General features: G+C 38.2%; 1 pseudogene across 1 annotated transcript in view; it reads right to left on the bottom strand.

Annotated features, from left to right (window-relative positions):
* Positions 1-625: 625 nt before the first annotated feature.
* LOC306872158 (runt-related transcription factor 1-like) overlaps positions 626-6,000 on the bottom strand; it is a 52,266-nt pseudogene continuing 46,891 nt past the window's right edge. The window contains exon 8 of the transcript XR_013785835.1: positions 626-4,319. The product of XR_013785835.1 is annotated as a runt-related transcription factor 1-like (transcript). The remainder of the gene's footprint in view (positions 4,320-6,000) is intronic.

Raw genomic sequence — 6,000 nt, 5'->3', positions numbered from 1 at the left:
AAAAGCTACTAAAAATGAAACACAATTTCTAAAATTGTATTTAAAATATAATATAACAATTAAAACAAAATCAAAAAATCAATCTCATTGATACTAAAATAACAGTTGGTTTATTACCATATTACGGCTGTATTTTGCCATTATTATTACTTTTCATTATGTTTCTTATGTCCATCTTATTTTAACATTTTTACCTATTTATACTTGATGCACAGTCGAAGCCGCTGACCAGGTTTTACTGTGTATGTGCCGAATAAAAATCTGGACTCTTGATGCGTGGTCAAAACTCCAAAGGATAATGTGCATCGATCAGTCGTTCACAGTAAGGTGTATACAATTTGAGCCAGTTTTGATTTCATGTTGGCCTTAAAACAATAGTTTTGAGTGCTTCAGAGTGTTGCTCGCCTGTGCAAAAAACTGTCTGCAATTGCAATGGTCTCTTTAAGATGAAAAAAGTACTATTGTATTACATTTTTTGGACCAGGTGCTATGGTAACTAGTACATGCACTTTGGAGCGTGTATTTGAGGTCCATGTTATGTGAATGTAATAATGATACCATCAGGGTAGATTACTGCAAACGCTGAACACACCACTAATAAGAAAGAAACACAGCACACATGATATAGAAATAAGCAGTTTCTTCACAACAAAGTGTTATATTCTCCAAAGAAATGTCGAAAAGGGACAAAAGGAAAAAATGAAGCTGCATTTTAAAAGGTTTTGCTCGTTTCACAATTGTGGAAGTTGAGAATCGTGTCGAGTCTTTTACAATCTATTTACACAAAAATCAGGTCCATGATTCTCCCATCTCCCATGCATCCAGCAAACCGTGAGTCGGAAAGCTTGAATTCACTGAACGAGCATGAAAGGCAGTGACCGGGCGAAGTCTCGTAAACCTGGAAATATAAAGAGTCTGAAGTCTGCTGAAGCTCTTAAGAGCGAGGCTTCGCTTTCTTCACTTCCAACGCAAGGAACCACAATGAAACTTACTGAGCATCTGTCGACCCATTCACACCATTCAATCGTGAACGGATCGCATTTGGATTCTTCATTGCAGATCAGTTTAAAAGTATTAGACCTGAAACAGACTCTACACAAGTTCAACACAAACAAGATCCATTTCATGCATCGTTACACTCAGAAATGTGTCTGAATGCAATGCACGATATTGTAGACGGACATTATAGTAAATCATCTTCTTATATGGTCAGAAGAGGACTGAGCAACTTAAAGTTAGCCGACTTTTGTTTATATCATATTCTGAATGGAATACTAACTCTGCCAATATTTGAATTATTTTTTTATATTTTATTTAATAATGTTTGAATATTTATTTCTTATTATCAAAAAGCAGCAAAAAGAACGAGTAATCACTAGACTACAAAATGCATTGTGATATTTTTTTTTTTTTTTGCATATAGCATTATATTTTGCATATAAGGTATTTTGCATGTTCATATCAGTTACCTGAATGTAATACTACATAGATTTCAACTGATATTTATTATTTTTATTAACTGACAACTAAATCAATATTTATTATTTAAATATTATACTATTATTGTCAAAAAGCAGTAATAAAACAACCAGACTACAATAAAAATAAAACAATAAAATACTGATAATGCATTTTATTTACAGCATATAGCATTGAATTTATGTAAAGCTGTTTTGCATGTTTATATCAGTCATCAGAATTAAATACTAAGTAGAAATCAACTGATATTGTTTTCTGATATTAATTATTTTTAAGTACCTGAAAACTGAAGCAATATTTTATTATTCAAATATGAAAACTGTCTTAAGCAATCCTTAAACTACGACAAACAAAACAAAACATAAAATGCATTATTTTAATTTATGGCATTATATTTATGCAATGAGAATTTGCAACTGTTGCCTTTTTTTATATTAATTATTTTATGAAATAATTTAAATATTAAATTATTGTCAGAATAACAAAAGCAGAAATATATCATAGTAATCATTACAGTACAATAAAAAAACATAAAATGCATTATTAATATTTTATTTTATTATACCATATTTATGCAAAGTCTAGATAGTTGCAAATATATGTTAATTTTCTTGCATCATGTCGGCTAGGCGTTTGAGTACTTGCATAGAATCTGTTTCCGGCCTTGAGGTTTTGTTTGACATTAAACATATCTGGCACTGATGAACAAAGTTGTACAGCGACGACGAGACAAACAACATAATAATAATAATAACAATAACAATAATATTAATAATAACAATACAAACTATCCACAACTTTAAAAAACAAACGAGTCTCATGCTGCGCTGTGAAAAACAAAAGTCCGTCTGTCAAGTCCAATCAGAATCCACCTCGTTCAGCTGCCCTCCTCCCAGGGCCGGATTTACCTCTTATCGGGACATAGGCAATACAGATTTTTGGGCCCTTCCCTATTAATATAATATTATCACCCCAGCGAACCAAAAAAAATATTTATGATCAGTAGAAACCGTTACAGGGTTTTTTATTGCAATAAGCGCTTGCATTGAGTCAATAAAGATCGAATGTAGTTCTTAATTTGTTTGAGAACGGAGAAAAGCCATTCCATTAGGCTCCAGCGTCGTGGCTACATTACCACTTAGGAAGTGCATTATTTCTCTAATTTCTCTTTTAATGGCCTAGAGTCACAACCACACCTCAAGACATTGTTCAGATGATTTGTTCAAGACATTTGTCATGTTTCCGTCCTGAACTAATTTCTTACGCACTTCATCCCAAACCTTCCATTGCAAATTCCAAAATGTAATTTTAGAGCTAATAACAGAGGCTTGAGCCATTGATAAGCAGTCCAATGCCATTATTAGAGAGAGAGAGAGAATAAGCACGTGTGAATACCTGCATCTATGCATCTCTCAGCAATGTTCAGCAGCAACGTTTACTAACAGCGAATCTGTAAGTTTAACTGCTTCAAGAACTTTGCTACTGAGAAATGTCATGTAGCTTTTCAGCTGCTGAACTATTCAGAAATTCACGGGGCATCGCTGACAACAAGTTTCTGTTCATGTATCTGCGTGTGAGTGCGAGTGTGTGTCTGTACTGTGACAGTGTGATTTCCGTACAATAAAAAAGGTGGAAAACATGGAAATAGTTAGTCATTTTTACCCTATTGTTTGTTATTTATTTGCTCAGTGTCTTCTGGGGTTTTGGCTCTTTTACTGTTGTAGATAGCCCATAGTATAACAAAAATATTACATGTGACCCAAAACTGAGCACAAAACCAGTCATGAGTAGTACGAGTATATTTGTAGCAATAGCCAACAATACATTGTATGGGTCAAAATGACAGATTTTTCTTTTATGCCAAAAATCATTAGGATATTAAGTAAAGATCATGTTCCTTGAAGATATTTTGTAAATTTCCTACCATAAATATATCAAAACTTAATTTTTGATTAGTACTTAATTTGGACAACTTTAAAGGTGATTTTCTCAATATTTAGATTTTTTTGCACCCTCAGATTCCAGATTTTGTAATAGTTGTATCTCAGCCAAATATTGTCCTATCATAACAAACCATACATCAATGAAAAGCTTTTATTTCAGCTTTCGAATAGACCTTTATGACTGGTTTTGTGGTCCAGGGTCACATTCGTCTTCTGGGGTTTTGGTTCTATTACTGTTGTTGATAGCCCATCGTATAACAAAAATATTATATATCTCTTCATTGTGTTTTGGCCCCCCTGGACAAGTGAGCATAGGCCCATGCCTAGACTGCCTATGTGTAAATCCGGCCCTGCCTCCTCCTATTGGTCAAGCGAGCATCAATACGGCCTCCAGACGGCTTCCACCGACAGGCTGGTTGGCGAACTGCTGTGGCTTCCCTCGGCCTCCACCAGCACCTCGCTCTGATTGGGCAGCGAGGGGTGCAGGAGGGCGGAGCCTGTGGAGGCGTTGGTGCAGGGTGGTAAGATGCGGGGGGGGCGAGCGCTCTCCTCCTCCTCCTCCTCCTGCCGGCATCATGGAGAACTGGTAGGATCCGGCGGCGCTGCTGTAGTACAGGTGATACGGGGACGAGCCGGGCTGGAAGGGGCCGGCCTGAGCCTGCGAGGAGCCCGCGGGGTACGCCGGGGGTAAGTACGTGTGATAGCGGCCCGCCGGGCTGCTCATGGCCGACATGCCGATCCCGATGGCGCTGGTGACGGGCGTGTGTGTGTACGTGAATGCTCCGGAGGGGTACGGCACACGCGGGTCTGAGAAACGGCCGTCTGGGAGCGAGGGCAGCGACGGGAAGGAACGCTCCAGACCCACGCGAGGGTCAGTGAACGCCGTCAGATCTGGACCTGCAGGAACACAAAACACTTGCTTGCTTATATAGTTAAAAAAAAACTCCTTTAGACAATTAAAGCATTAGTTCAAAAATAAAAATTTAGTCATTAATTACTCACCCTCACGTCTTTCCAAACCTGGAAGACCTTCGTTCATCTTCAGAACACAAATTAAGATATTTTTGATGAAATCCGAGAGCTATCTGACCCTGTATAGACAGCAACGCAACTGAAATGTTCCCAGGTCCAGAAACGTAGCAAGGACATCGGTAAAATAGACCATGTGACATCAGCGGTTCAACCGTTATGAACTACGAGATGACTTTTTCTGAGCAAAGAAAACAAAAATAATGACTTTGATCAACAATTCTTCTCCTCCTCAGGGCTGGATTATCCAATGGACATGATGGGCACGGGCCCAGGGGCCCATGTGCAATTGGGGTCCAAAAAAAAAAAGTTTGGAGTGTCTTTATATTAAGTGCAAATAGCGAGCGTGTTGGCAAACGCTTACAGAAGCTCCGCCCACCAAGCTCGGGTTGACACTCAATATTTAAAAAAGCCGCATTCAACTTCAAGGCTTCAGTGGTGCAGGTAGCAGAGCATCAGGCTCACAGAATGATCTTTTGACGCGATCGACCCGGGTTCGAGTCCGCCACTCTAGGGGCCTCATTCATGAAACACGAGAAGAACTAATTTTTGTGCAAATCACTCATAAAGCCATTCTGACATAAACTTTCAAATTCACGAAAACGTGTGTATTTTTAAAATGTTAGTTGGTATGAAAGAAATGCTCATGTGTTAATGGTACATAAAACGTTCTTTTTGAAAAACTGATGACACTGCGTTTTGATGCACTGCCATCATAATATTTTATAAGTTCATTTGCTCTGGGTTTTTTTTTTTTCTTTTGGAGCTGAGACAAAAACTATAGAAATAGTTGATAGCTGTTCAACTTTGGGTAAAACTCAGCACTCGTCACTTAAGCCGTCCAATCAATGGAGGAGGGGCAGGACAAATGCTGCACTGACCAACCATCCTGTGCAACAACTGAACAACAATCGAGAAGTCAATATTACTGGTTACTGCATTTTTATATTCAGCAATAGTCCTATTCTTAAAAATGAGATACTAGTAATACGTTACTGCCGTGGATATTCCATATCATAGCAACCAAATCGTCAGCTGGAAAAACGCTGTGCCACCAAAGCGTTCACAAGCGCCACCAGCTGGACTTTTTCAGAAGAGCACCTGGCAAAAATGCTTTGATGGATATGTTCAGTTGAATGTTTATTGTTAGGCATATGGCCTATTAGTCTTTTTTTTGTGTGTGCATTTATTTCTGAAATATACTGGAGCCAAACCTGAGAAAGTAGTGCAGAATATTCCACAGCGTTCCTGGACACGTGACTTACGTAGTTGTCATTCATAGACGGGGATTGTGTTTTTAGTGAATGAGCGTGCACGCTCGCCCTATTTACGAATGATTGATATTCATTCACATACACGTTTAACTATCAAATCTGATGTTTACGAAGCGTTTGTGAATCTGGAGGAGAGTTTTCGGGAAGGTCTGTTTTACGGGCCAATTGCTTTGAATTTACTCACATATTTACGCAAGTTTCATGAATGAGTCCCTATGTTATTGCTGCATCCTGTTAATGTACAAAAATACTGAGGTGCAAATAGTATCTGCCAA

The sequence above is a fragment of the Barbus barbus genome, assembly GCF_936440315.1.
Source record: "Barbus barbus genome assembly, chromosome: 7".
Taxonomy (NCBI): domain Eukaryota; kingdom Metazoa; phylum Chordata; class Actinopteri; order Cypriniformes; family Cyprinidae; genus Barbus; species Barbus barbus.
This window is presented reverse-complemented; position numbering and strand designations above follow the sequence as displayed.